Genomic DNA, 15,355 nt, shown 5'->3' with positions numbered 1-15,355 from the left:
ACCTAGCTCTCCTATCAAAAAAAAAAAAAAAAAACCTAGCTCTAACATTTGTCATGGATATCTCAATTTTCTTCCTTCTTCTATGTCTGTTGCAAACTCTTCCACAATTAGCTAATACATTTGACAGTGACACTCTCGGAGGCACATCTCTATCTATTGAGAACCGGTTGGTTTCAGCAAATGGAGAATACTCTGCAGGGTTTTTCCCCTTTGGTGACAACGCTTTCTGCTTTGCCATATGGTTCAACAAATCCACAAATTCTACAGTTGTTTGGATGGCAAACCGAGATGACCCTGTTGATGGAACAGGTTCAAAACTTTCTGTTTTGAATGAAGGGAAACTTATCCTTACCAATTCAGTTGGTATCACTGTTTGGACCACTAGAACACCAGCCTTGGCAACATCAGAGGCCACCAATTTGCAACTACAGCTCTTAAACACAGGAAATCTTGTTCTTAGTAACTCCAAAAGTGTTATCATCTGGCAAAGTTTTGATTCACCTACAGATACTCTTCTTCCTCAACAAGCACTCACCATGCTTTCGAGTCTTATCTCGAAAAGAAGCCAACATGACTATGCTTCAGGCAACTACAAGCTCTTTTTCGACAATGATAATGTGCTCCGCCTGCTTTTTGTAGGTCCAACTATGACTAGTCTGTACTGGCCGGACCCTTGGGTTACAGACCCTGGAAAATTAACTCAAAGGGATCCGTACAATAGTAGTAGACATGCGATACTTCATGACTCAGGCTATTTCCGGTCATCTGACAATTTCACATTCTTTGCAACAGATTTTGGTGTGGTTACTCATAGACGATTAACGCTTGATTCTGATGGCAATCTTCGATCATACAGCCTGAAAAAGATGAATGGGACGTGGGATTGGGCTGTAACATGGCAAGTCGTCTCTCAACCATGCAGAATTCATGGCATCTGTGGACCCAATAGTCTGTGTAGTGCAGATCATGTTTCTGGCAGGAGATGCTCTTGCTTGCCAGGCTTCAAGGTTAAAGATCATACTGATTGGTCATATGGATGTGAACCAGAATTCAGTATCTCTTGCAACCGAAAAGATCCGTCTAGCTTTGTTCAACTTGATAATGTTGAATACTATGGCTCAGATCTAACCGTCTATGCTAATATTACTTTGGCAGATTGTGAAGACAAATGCAGGAACTCATGTATTTGCAAAGGCTTTCAATATAAATTTGTTGTGTATAATGGTTACTATTTTGTTACCCCAAGTTTCTACTAGTTAGTGGACACCATTCACCGAATTTTCAAGGAGATTTTTATTTGAGAGTTCCCAAAGCGCTGGCCTTTCCAATAGCAAGAGTCCTGATGAAGCATCCAGATTGAAGTGCTCTGCCAAAAATTCCACACAACAAAGAATAACGCATGAAAATAAGACGGTAAAGCTTTTGCTTTGGTTTGCCACAGCAGTGGGAGGTGTTGAGGTGACCAGTATTGTCTTGGTCTGGCTTTTCTTGTTAAGAAGTAGTAAATATCCAAATCCAGCTCCAAAAGGATACCTCTTGACTAATAGATTTCAACGATTCACCTTCGATGAGCTAAGAAAGGTGACGCAAGGATTCAAAGAAGTGATTGGACAAGGAGCAGGAGGGATAGTATACAAAGGTGTACTGCCTAATCAGTGTGTTGCAGCAATCAAGCGACTCAATGAAGCTAACCAAGGAGAAGCTGAGTTTCTAGCAGAAGTTAACACCATTGGAATGTTGAACCACATGTACTTGATAGATGTAAGGTTGAATTTATTCAACCATCTAATTGGCTTTATTCCGTGCCAAATTTGCTTGTATTTCAGCATTTAGTAACCCTGTATTTAGGTGGGCTTGTTGTAAGGGTAGTGAGTGAGATAGAGTGAAGTTTGCTCAAGAGTGTGTAAGAAAACAGAGACTCGCGGCTTAACCTCGTGGGTGACTCGCGGCTGCAAGCCGCCAGACTCAGCACACGTGCCAAGCATGCCAGAAGGTGAACAGTCATGCTAACTGGAGCACTACAGGACAAAACAGGACAACTGGCCATACGGTTATCTCGCGACTGGATCTCACGACTCAGTCAAGTCGCGAGGCCAAGCCGCGAGCCAGCCCTGTTTTGAAAAACCTGACGTTTCACATTCCTCTCTCACCCTAGTATATATACCCCTTATACCCACAAAAGAAAGAGAGCTTTCAGAGAGAATTTTGAGAGAGAAACCCTAGAGTAAAACAAGATTGATTCATCTACAATCTTTACATAAGTGCCTCTTCAAATTCCTCAACTCTCTTCCTCTCCATTGCCAAACCCTTGAGAGGTTTTTTACCAAAACCTTGTTCTCACCATATCCATTACTGTGAGAGGGCTGTTTGGTGTTCTGGGAAGCAGTTAGGAAGGAACCAATCTTCATTGGTTGATGCTATGGTCTAGTAGCGGAATCCGGGAAGCTAGAAAAGAAAAAGGTTCGGCGCAACCTCGTTGGAGCAAGAAGCTTGGAGGGCTTAGGTGCACTGGGTAGATTAGGCTTGGAGGGTCTATTGTTGTCCATGTATCCCAACTACATTTTCTAGTGGATTGTTTACCGTTTGGAGGGCGGCGGAGAGGTTTTACGCCGAGGGCTTCGGTTTCCTCTTCGATAACACATCACGTGTTGTCTTTGTGTTTGCATCTTCCTTTCCTTTTATTTTTGCCTTTTATTATCTGCTGTGGGTTGTGATTTTAATTTGGCTTAGATAGTTTTTCCAATTCCATATTATAGCTTATGTTAATTTTTCGCACACTAGTTGTTTGACATAATGCTTGAATTGGTTAAGTTGTAATTTGGGGGTCTAAACGTTCAAGAGTGTTTATACACATATTTGAACTTTCAATAGAGATGTGGGGATACTGTGTAGAGGGAAAACATAAGCTCTTGGTGTACGAGTACATGGAGCATGGATCTTTAGCTGAAAATCTTAATTCTAATGCACTTGATTGGGAGAAGAGGTTTGAAATTGCAGTGGGCAATGCGAAAGGCCTAGCATATCTTCATGAAGAGTGTTTAGAGTGGGTCTTACATTGTGATGTAAAGCCTCAAAATATACTACTAGATGCTGATTATCAACCAAAAGTAGCAGATTTTGGCTTGTCTAAACTACAAAGTAGAAGTACAATTGATCATTCAAACTTCTCTAAGATGAGGGGAACCAGAGGTTATATGGCTCCTGAGTGGATTTACAATCTTCCCATTACTTCGGAAGTGGATGTCTACAGTTATGGGATTGTGTTATTGGAGATGGTGACTGGAAAAAGTCTAAATGGCATGCATACCTTAGACAGCGGAGAGATAAGAGAGCATAAGAGGTTGGTGACATGGGTAAGAGAAACTATTGACTTTGAGAATGCTATAACAATGTCATGGATTGAGGAAATTATAGATCCCATGATTTGTGGTATTTATGACAAGGTTAAGGTGGAACTTTTGGTCAAAGTGGCTTTGCAACGTGTGGTAGAAAATAAGGATGATAGTCCTACCATGAACCAGGTAGTTGAAATGCTTCTAAGCCATGAGGAATGATGTTATAGGAAAATTAATTTTGAAGTTTAATGTAACTAGTAAGTTGCCCGTGCGATGCACGGATATTGTTGTAATGTTTTATATAAGATGGTTTTGGAGAATTTGTATATTTATTATAACATAATTGTTATAAAACTTTGTTAGTTAATAAGTTTATCATAAGAAACAACAATTATAAATTGCACACACATAACTATTATAATTATTCAGTTTAAGAAATGAGTAAAAAAAAAAAAAAACTTTGGAGGAATATTGTAGAATAAAAGTTGTTACAAAATGTCTCCCTCTTCCCTTAATTCTAAAACAAAATAAACATCTCAAATACTCACAGTCAATCTCAGCCTCTACAAAAACCATATGTCCAAAGGAAACAAATAATATTCAATTTTTAATTTTAAAAATCTTGAAACATTGAATCAAATGTGTTAGGTTCTAAAGACTTAGGATCTTATGTATTTAGAACTCTAATGTGTATTGTTGGCAAACCATGATTAAAACAAGATGTTTAATTGTATTTAGACTTGCTCAAAGTTGGTTCATTTATGTAAAGTTGGAACAAGTTGATGCAGAAATTAATATTGCTTCTTGGCCTAGTTCGATCGATCGAAACTTAGGCTCGATCAATCGAAAATTGGGTTAGATGCGTTTTTCTGTAGAATTCCAACTCAGCCCTAGTTTATTTAAAACATTTAGGGTTTTGTGTTTTTGCCGCAGGTATATAAGGCAAATCCTAACCACGTTTTAGTGTTACTCATATTACTGTTTGTGTAAATCTCTTGTGAGATCTGTGAGGAGTTTTCCTTTACACAAGCTTAGGATTATCAAGAAGGAGATTCCTTTAAGAGTTTGATGATCATTCAGTTGCTGCCATAAGAACTAAAGAAACACAAGCGGGTGTGCTTGTACTTGCTGGAGAATCCAAGAAAGAAGGAGTCCGTGGTTTCAGAGATTACACATAGTCGTGTCAGTAAGTTTCTACTGGTGGGTAGTAATAAGATATTAGTGGTCTAAGTCCTGTTGAACAACTTCAATTCTTTCATAGTGGATTCAGGTTTACTTTGAGGATAGGTAGGTTAAATCCTCCTCAGGTTTTTACCAGTTTGGTTACTTGGGTATAGGTAGGTTAAATCCTCCCCAGGTTTTTACCGGTTTGGTTTCTTGGGTGATCATATCATTGTGTTATTTATCTTTCCGCTTCTTTGCATGATATGATTGTTTGATTGTGTTAGCCTAGATTTGAAATTGAACTAAGTAACAACTTGGCTAATTACCTAGCTTAATCCAATTGTGTTTTTTTAAGGGGTCTATAAACTATCAAGTGGTATCAGAACGGGTAGCTCTTTTGTTTTAGATCTTTTGATCTAAGAGTTGATCATTGACCCCTGTTGTCATAGATAATTTGAAGTGTCTTTCTGATCATGTTTCTGCCCATGCTTCTGTTGATTTTATTGATGCCTGTGAAACTCTTCATAAGGAATTATTGAAATCTATGAAAATTGCTAAGAAATTCAAGGAAGAGTTAAAATTGGCTAATCTTGAAAAAGAGGAATTGGTTGTTAGATTAGATGAATCTAATAAAAAGAATGAATTTTTGAGAAATCAAATTTCCTCTCAAGATGAGAAGATGAAAAGCTTGGAACAAGAGTTAGTTGAATCTAAAGCTAAAATTGAAAATTTGACTAGTACCAAGCCTGTTGTTGATAACAGAAGTATTTTTGTTTCTCTTAAGCCTAAAACTGAGAAAGTTTATATCTCTCCTTTTAAGAGGAATAATAAAGAAAAGACTTATTTTGCTAGGTTAGACAAAGGTAAAAGTTCTGATGTTAACGCTGATGTTTCTAAACCTAAGTATAAACTTACTGTTAGAAAGTATAATAAATCTGTTTTTGTGCCTACTTGTCATCTTTGTGGTGTTGTTGGTCATATTAGACCAAATTGTTCTTTGTTGAGGCAAAATTCGAAATCTGAGACTAGATTTGCTATTAGGAATATTGATGTTCCTAAATGTGTTCCTGTTTGTCACTTTTGTGGTGTCTTCGGTCACATTCGTCATAATTGTCATAAATTGAAATTTAAGCATTCTGTATTTCAATCTAGGATATGTGATGATATTTCTCCTGCCATAAGTCCATATAAATTGTTCCATATTATTTTGAAAAATTTAAGCTTGTTGGCTTGTAAAAGGAATTTACAGGATTTCAGTCTCTCTTAGAAGATTGTTGTAATTCTTCAAATACACTTTGCTTTTCATGGATTTTCACGTACAAAGTTGAAGACTCGTGCTATATGGGTGAGAAAAGATTCTCCAAGGTGAGTGTTACTGACTTGTCCCTGATTTAATTCTTTCAATTATTTGTGAACATGTTTTGCTTTTTGTTTTTGATTGTTTTGTTTTTTTTTTTAGGTTTTTTTTAAAAAAAAAAAATCCAAAAACATTGAAAATTTTTCAAAAAGACAAAAATATTTTATTTTGTGTCTAGATTTATTTTTCTTGAGGATTACATGAATTATGATATTTCTCTCTTAATTTAGAACATGCTTGACATTGTGGAGAAACTTGAATAGTATGTGTTATAAGTGCTAAGCTATTTCTAATTTTGTGTGAGTATGTACTAATTTGTACATGTACTCAAGGGTTAATTAAGAAATTGATATTTCTTATTTGTGTACCCTCTATAGCTTAGTTAAGCACTGTCATGCATTGCATTTGCATTGTTCTTTTAGCATAATGTGTGCTTTTTGTTTTTGGTCATAAATTTTTTTAAACCAAAAAGATTTTTGTGTTTTGTATTTCACATCTTGGATTTATAATCAAGGTTTGACCATATTATCTTTACATAACATGTTTATGTACCTTGTTTAGCTTGGATGAATTTCTTTTATTGCACTTTACTAGTTTGAGTTTTGTAGTGCATGTTGTGTGGGAAAGATGTTTATGGTTTTGATCACTTTGTCCTAATCTTGAAGTCACATGACTTTGACTGTCGGACTTGAACTTATTGAGAAAGGCATAAATAACCATCTCACCACTATTTACTAGCTAATCATGAACACCTCAGTGCATATCGTAAGATTTTGTGCTCAAGAAAGTGTAGCACATGCACAAAAAGAACATAAGGTGTAGCCTTAGTTTAAATATTAAAATTGGTGTGTACATTATTAGACTTAATGTTAAATCAAACAAATAAAATTGGTGTGTACATTATGAGGCAAATCAAGAAACTTACATGATTGCAAGCTTGTTTTCTAAGAGATGTGGGAGTTATATGATATAACTCTTTAGGTGATAATCTCTTTCAAATTCTATGTGATGAATTTTGTAGAAATTGTGATTGACTTCTATTTACAAATCACCACACATGTTTTTCAAGTTTTTGCTAGTTGCACATACTACACAAGTTACTCTTTGCTAAACTTGGTACATTATATTATGTATGATCTTGTTGTGGCCATCCAAGATTACAAGTTCCTTGATTTTGATGCAAAATGTGCTTAATGTTTGAGTTTTTGAGGAAAATTGGATTGAAAAACTTGTTTTTGGAAGATCTGGGTTGAATTAAAGTGTTTTTGAAAAACTTTTCATCTCATACTCATGCATTTTATTCATAAAACAATGTGTTTTGAGGAGTTTCTGCATTAAATTGCTCTATTTTTCAAAAGTTTGGTTTTTCCAGATTTTCGATCGATTGAGTGTGATTTTTGATCAATCGAAAAATTCCATATTTTTCAAGTCTAGCTTCTACCTGACTCAATTAGCATTCGATCGATGCTCGATCGATCGAAACTGAAAAATTTCATTTTTTAAGTATTTGTCCAATCTTTTTTTTTTTTTTTTTTTTTGCATCATGTATGTTTAGGATTCACGTGCATTGCATTGTTTTTGTATCCATCTTGCAGTTTTGCAGCCATATCTCTCATTGTTTTCACACATAGCATGCATACACTTTGCTAAATTATGGAGTCTCCACTTGATTTAAAAAATTGATTGATTAATTTTTGAGCTATGTACTTTTTAGTATATGCTATTTTTATGTGTGAACTGCATAAAAATATTTTTCTTAAGAGATATGATGGATAATCAATATGCAAATATTTTCTCTACTCATGCAATTGTTTATGGGTCACATAATGCTGAGTTTGCATTTATTGAAAGAGAGAATATTTTTCTTCATGTGTATCCTCACCTTATCAACTTAATTTTTTAAGTTTGGTTTGTGTGTCTTTATTTTTCCCCACCTCCTAAATGTTCCCCAAAACTGTTTTTCCCAAAACATGTTTTTTATTTTTCCTATTTTTGTAAAGGGAGAAAAGTTTTTTTTTTAACCTTTGTTGTTCTTAGGGGAAGTTGTTGCTCTTCATAGGGGGACTTGCCTCTATTTTTTATAGAGCTAATCTGTTTTATGTTCCCTTGGTTTTCTTTTTTCTCTCTTGTTTACTATCACTCTACTCTTTGTTTGAGTTATCTTTGTCAATTCGTGACAACAAGGGGGAGTTTTAGATGAAATGTGGAAATATGTGTGGAAAATACAAAAATGTTCTGTTTAGGGGGAGTTAACATTGTTTTGTTTGTATCTAACTTAGGAGGAGAGTTAGCTTGCATATTTGTTGATTTACTGTTTTTGTTTTTCTGTGACACATGCGGTTATGCATTTTTGTTTTAGTGTTTCAAGAAATATACAGGGTGATTCAATTGAGCTGCTGTCTACACTTGCAACTGATGGATAGTAGTTAGGATTGGATTTGTTTTATGAGCATTATTTTTTTTGTAAAGGGCTTTTCTTTGTAAACTTTGAGCTTTTAGTTGTGTTTTGTCACATATTGCCTTTGTTAGGTTCTAAAGACTTAGGATCTTATGTATTTAGAACTCTAATGTGTATTGTTGGCAAACCATGATAAAAAATAAGATGTTTAGTCGTATTTAGACTTGCTCAAAGTTGGTTCATTTATGTAAAGTTGGAACAAGTTGATGCAGAAATTAATATTGCTTCTCGGCCTGGTTCGATCGATCGAAGCTTAGGTTCGATCAATTGAAAATTAGGTCAGATGCATTTTTCTGCAGAATTCCAACTCAGCCCTAGTTTATTTAAAACATTTAGGGTTTTGTGTTTTTGCCCCAGGTATATAAGGTAAAACCTAACCACGTTTTAGTGTTGCTCATATTGCTGTTTGTGTAAATCTCTTGTGAGATCTGTGAGGAGCTTTCCTTTACACAAACTTAGGATTATCAAGAAGAAGATTTCTTTAAGAGCTTGATAATCATTCAGTTGCTGCCATAAGAATTTAAAGAAATACAAGCGGGTGTGCTTGTACTTGCTGGAGAATCCAAGAAAGAAGGAGTCCGTGGTTTCGGAGCTTGCACGTGGTCATGTCAGTAAGTTTCTACTAGTGGGTAGCAATAGGATGTTAGTGGTCTAATTCCTGTTGAACAACTTCGATTCTTTCATAGTTGATTTAGGTTTACCTTGAGGATAGGTAGGTTAAATCCTCCCCAGGTTTTTACCAATTTGGTTTCTTGGGTGATCATATCATTGTGTTATTTATCTTTCTGCTGCTTTGCATGATATGATTGTTTGATTGTGTTAGCCTAGATTTGAAATTGGACTAAGTAACAACTTGGCTAATTACATATCTTAATCCAATTGTGTTTTTTTAAGGGGTCTAAAAACTATCAAGTGGTATCAGACCGGGTAGCTCTTTTGTTTTAGATCTTTTGATCTAAGAGCTGATCCTTGACCCTTGTTGTCATGGATAATTTGAAGTGTCTTTCTGATCATGTTTTTGCCCATGCTTATGTTGATTTTATTGATGCCATTGAAACTCTTCGTAAGGAATTATTAAAATCTAAAAAAATTGCTAAGAAATTCAAGGAATAGTTAAAATTGGCTAATCTTGAAAAAGAGGAATTGGTTGTTAGATTAGATGAATCTAATAAAAAGAATGAATTTTTGAGAAATTAAATTTCCTCTCAAGATGAGAAGATGAAAAGCTTGGAACAAGAGTTAGTTGAATTTAAAGGTAAAATTGAAAATTTAACTAGTACCAAGCTTGTTGTTGATAACAGAAGTGTTTCTGTCTCTCTTAAGCCTAAAACTGAGAAAGTTTATATCCCTCTTTTTAAGTGGAATAATAAAGAAAAAGCTTATTTTGCTAGGTTAGACAAAGGTAAAAGTTCTGATGTTGACGCTGATATTTCTAAACCTAAGTCTAAACCTACTGTTAGAGAGCATGATAAATCTGTTTTTGTGCCTACTTGTCACCTTTGTGGTGTTGTTGGTCATATTAGACCAAATTGTTCTTTGTTGAGGCAAAAATCGAAATCTGAGACTAGATTTGCTGTTAGGAATACTGATGTTCCTAAATGTGTGCCTATTTGTCACTTTTGTGGTGTCTGGTCACATTCATCCTAATTGTCATAAATTGAAATTTAAGCATTCTGTGTTTCAATCTAGGATATATGATGATATTTCTCCTGCCATAAGTCCAAATAAATTGTTCCATATTATTTTGAAAAATTTAAGCTTGTTGGCTTGTGAAAGGAATTTGTAAGATTTCAGTCTCCCTCAGAAGATTGGTGTAATTCCTCAAATACACTCTGCTTCTCATGGATTTTCACCCTCGTGCTATGTGGCTTGTAATTGGGTAGTTCTAGGATGTGTTCAAATACTTCAAGAAACAAAGTTTCAAGATCAAGTGTTGAAGTCATCAAGTCTGTCCAAGCAACAAGCTGAGAAGTGCAAATTCATTAAAGCTCGACAGTTGTCTCGATAGCTGCACCTATCGAGGTTTAAGGAAGCTGTTTAGCCTGTGGCTCGACACCTGCTTGCCAGCTTATCTGTCGAGATTTAAGAAATTCAGAATTCTGATCTAATTTCTTGGAATCTGTGATTATGTGTTTAGGTCTTCTTTTCTTCTAACCCTAAACATATAAAAGGATTATTTTAAGGGCCGTCAAGGAGTTCACAAGTTGCACAAGTATTGAGCAAACTCTGTTCAAGCAAATTGTGATCGAAGACAAAGTTCTTACCCTAGTTCATCTCTTTCTCTTGAAGAAGTTGCTGTTTATGTGCACTGTAAAGTTTTGTAACCAAGCATCTTCTTGATCTTCATCGTGTGGATGAACTAAAGAACTTTGCAGCCAACAACCTTCTTAGTTGGTGATTGAAGTCGCGTACTGAGATCCGCACAATTGGTTAGTCACGTACTTGGGAGTCGTGCAACGAAAGGGGAACTGTCACTACAGAACAAGTCCAATTGGGTATTGGGGTAAGGGTTCAACTGTAGGTTAGTAAGGTACTTGAGATTCTTTTACTTGTAACTGCTTGTTGTGATAATAGTGGAGTTTTGGGAGTGGTGACTTGAAAATCACCCAGTGGGGTTTTTGTCGTTAGGTTTTCCCCATTTGTAAACAAATCACCGTGTCATTTATTTTCCGCCGCATATTTAGTTTATTGGTGATTTGTTTGTGCTACCACGTGTTTTGCATGTTAATTTGATTAATTAATAACTTGGCTAATTAATTAATTATTTTAATCACAAGGGGTAATTCGTTTTTGGCCTATCATTTAAGAAATTATAGACATCAACATAAAAGAAAAAAAGTACCACTATCCTCCAAACGTCAATGTTTAATCAAATCTTGTTAAAGCTCAAAATTGAGAATATTTTCTTGTAAGCACAGTTAGTGCAAAATTCAAATTTAGCAACACTTTTGTTATTTTCTATATGTATCCCAAACTAATATGAAAATAACCTTTTGGAATATGCAGTCACTTATCAACCAAAAACCACAATGGTTGAAAAGTGATTCTTAGAACATATATATGGATGCCCTTATAAAGCTTTCAAATCTTCATCATACAAAGAACATTCTATAAATATACATAATAAATTGCCAAACATAAGTATGTATATGGATACTCATACTCAGAAGTCATATTCTAGATTGCCCTCACAGCAATAACTATAGTTGATATTGCTGCCACGGGTGTCACCACATGTGCCAGAACTGGCACCACTGTCACTGCCACCGGTACAATTATGGCAAATCTAGGTGCAACGTCAACAAAATGAAAAATTGGGCACCAAAATACAATTTTTTTAACAATTTGCTTTGTTTGTCAAGATGTCACAAACTTGTCAGCCTAGTTCTCTTGGACCAATGCACCTCTAATGGATTCATCTACTTCTCATAAATTCAAATACAGGAACTTACATTAGAAGATTAACAATTTTATGATAATTCTTTCAATTTACCAAGAATTTTGTAACTATCATTTCTACCATATATTATTATTTAGTATAAGATCATGTATACAATCAATGATTAAACAAAGAATATTAGAAAAAAAACCTTTGCTTTTAGAAAATTAGACCAAAGGTTATGAAGAGTCATTAATAATTAACACCCCTCTATCTTATTCATTACTTGAAGTTTAATTAGTAAATTACTGATGTTGTATCTAAAAAGAGTAGTAAATTAATGATGATGCATTCACTCAAAAAAGGTAATGACAATTTAGAAGATTGTGGTGAGAGTTCAATTCTCCATTCATGGAGAGTGCCATTTGGCAAAACCTCATGCTGTCTCGCATGAGATCTCTGCTTTTATATATATACATATTAATTTAAATTGAAAAATTCCTACTTTACGTTGTATTAATAATGTAAAATTAGGGGGAAGTTGTAGGAGTCATGCCCAAATGCAGCTGTTCCGTGACGTTATTGATGAATGTGGATTTATTGACCTTGGTTTCATTGGGTCACAATTCACTTGGTAGAAGCATTTCTGGATGGACACTCCATTTGGGAAAGATTGGATCGAGGACTTGCAAATAATGATTGGTTTATGCAATTTGCTAGAACAAAAATTCACCACCTCTCATCCAATGCCTCAGACCATTTTCCATTATGGATTATCCTGGACGGTTTGGAAATCCCTAGCATTACTAAACCATTCAGATTTGAAAAGATGTGGTTATTTGATAGAGGGTGCTCAAATGTTGTGGAGGCAGTGTGGACATCCCATGAGGAGGCCAAGCCTAGCATCAAGGTGGTCAAGAAGATAAAAAAATGTGGGAAAGAACTCCAAGAATGGAACCGTAAGCACTTTAGGAATGTGAGAAGGGAGCTTGAAAAAACGAGAAAAATGCTAAAGGAGGCCGAGAGAGAAGCTATGAGAACAGGAGTGAATTTCCGAGTTAGAGAACTTAAAAAAGAAATTGATGAGCTAGTGGACAAAGAGTACAGGATGTGGTTCCAAAGGTCTAAGGCGTTGTGGGCAGCCAATGGAGACAAGAACTCAAAATTCTTTCACTATCGTGCCACCCAAAGGAAGAGGAAGAACTCAATCCTAAAGATCCGTAAAACTGATAGGGAGTGGAGCTCGGATATGGAACAACTCACAAAGATCTTAATCACCTATTTCAAGGAGCTGTATAACTTGGCAAATTTGCCACCATGTGCAGCAGCCACAAACTCAATCAATCAAGTGATCAATGGAGAGATGAATGAACAACTCTCTCAGGATTTTCAGGCTTGGGAGGTACAACAAGCTATAAAGCAGATGGCCCTACTAAAAGCACCAAGTCCAGATGGTATGCCTCCTTTATTTTTTCAGCATTATTGTAATTTGATTGGAGATGATGTAATTGATTCTGTTCTTACTCTTCTTAATTCTGCATCTGTACCCGAGCACCTAAACCACACTTTTATTACTCTCATCCCAAAGAAAAGAAATCCCAAGCATGTTTCTGACTTTAGGCCTATTAGCCTTTGTAATGTATTGTACAAGATTTTTTTGAAAGTCTTAGCAAATAGGCTTAAAAGCATTCTACCAAAAATTATCACTGAACACCAAAGTGTCTTCATCAAAAGCTGTCTTATTTCAGATAATATTTTGGTAGCCTTTGAATCCCTACATAGCATGCAAAAACAAACAGGGAAAGATGGCTTCATGGCAATCAAACTTGACATGAGCAAGGCCTATGATAGGGTGGAATGGCCTTACCTTGAAGCTGTCATGAAAAAATTGGGGTTCAATGATAGATGGATTAAACTTCTCATGTTATGTGTTACCACTGTATCCTACTCCATTCTGGTTAATGGGGAACCCAAAGGCTTAATCCATCCATCAAGAGGCATCAGACAAGGAGATCCCATCTCCCTATTCCTATTCCTATTATGCACAAAAGGCTTTCATGGCCTAATCAGTCAAGCAGCTGCACAGGGTGATATTAGAGGCTATTCTTCATCTAGAAATAGTCCTCGCCTAACCCACCTCTTTTTTGTAGATGATAGCCTCCTGTTTTGCAGGTCCACAATTCAAGAAGGTCAAAAAATCCTAGAAATTCTTGATACTTATGGCAGGTGTTCGGGTCAACAGATTAATAGAAATAAGACTACCATATTCTTCAGCAAATCCATAGATAAGGACACAAGGGACCACATTAAGCTTGCATTGGAATGGAGGAAATAAGACAATATGAGAAGTACCTTGGCCTTCCATCTCTTGTTGGAAAAAATAAAAAGGCCAGTTTTAACTACATCAAAGAAAGAGTATGGAGAAAAATTTAAGGGTGGAAAGAGAAACTTCTATCACAAGCAGGAAAGGAAATTCTAATCAAGGTTGTGGTCCAAGCAATTCCAAGCTACACCATGAGTTGTTTAAACTCCCTTTTGGTCTATGTTCAGAAATTGAAAGCCTAGTAAGAAAGTTTTGGTGGGGTTAGAAAGGAGACAGGAGGAAGATTCATTGGGTCAAATGGGAAACTCTATGCCTCCCAAAATCTGAAGGGGGTATGGGATTCAAAGACTTGGCCCTTTTCAATGATGCACTAATTGCAAAACAAGCATGGAGGCTTTTGCACAATCAGAATTCTCTATTTTATAGGGTATTCAAATCCAAATTCTTCTCGGATTGCTCGATTTTGGAGGCCTCAAATTCTCATTCAAGATCTTATGCTTGGCATAGTATCCTAAAAGGCTGGGATGTTTTGTTGAAAGGTGCTAGATGGAGAGTAGGAAGTGGGGAGTCCATTAGTGTGTGGCTTGATGCATGGCTGCCATCATTGGAGCACCCACGGATACAATCACACATTTTAGAAGGATTTGAAGATATTAAGGTAAAAGACCTCATAGATTCGGAGACACACAGCTGGTATGATAATCTCATTCAAGGTTTGTTCAACAATCAGGAGGTAAACTTAATAAAGAGTATTCCCTTATGCACTACCCCTATTGCTGATACACTCACATGGCCTTTCAATGCTTCAGGTTCATACACTGTCAAATCTGGATACAAGTTCTTAGCCAAAGACGAGCTTCAGAATCAATCACCTGCCCATTCAGACCAAAACAATGACCTTTGTAAGCTAATATGGGGTCTTGATGTCCCAAACAAAATTAAAAATTTTGTGTGGAGGTTTAGCAGAGATGTGATTCCAGTAAAGAAAAACATGAAAAAGAGAAAGATCTTGAATGATGACAAGTGCGAACAATGTGGACAAGTTGAATAATCGGTTCTACACGCAATCTGGGAGTGCTAAAAACTATCTCCAATATGGGACGTTATACCTGACTTCACATGCCATCAATCTCGCTCATTTGCAGATATAAAGGACCTGCTTCTTTATGTCTCAAATGTAGGCAGCAAGGTGGATTTATTGGTAGTCATCATGTGAAACATATGGTATCGTAGAAACCAACTGAGATTGAACAAGGACAATCCCATATCGCAGGTGCTTCAAACCTCCCAACGATGCTTACTGGATTACCAAAAGGAAAACAGAGTGCGGAGAACTTAG

General features: G+C 36.0%; 1 pseudogene; it reads left to right on the top strand.

Moving 5' to 3' along the window:
* Window positions 1-53: 53 nt before the first annotated feature.
* LOC126716505 (putative receptor protein kinase ZmPK1) lies at window positions 54-3,554 on the top strand (annotated as a pseudogene).
* Window positions 3,555-15,355: the final 11,801 nt, after the last annotated feature.

Source organism: Quercus robur, chromosome 3 (genome assembly GCF_932294415.1).
Source record: "Quercus robur chromosome 3, dhQueRobu3.1, whole genome shotgun sequence".
Lineage (NCBI taxonomy): Eukaryota > Viridiplantae > Streptophyta > Magnoliopsida > Fagales > Fagaceae > Quercus > Quercus robur.
This window is presented reverse-complemented; position numbering and strand designations above follow the sequence as displayed.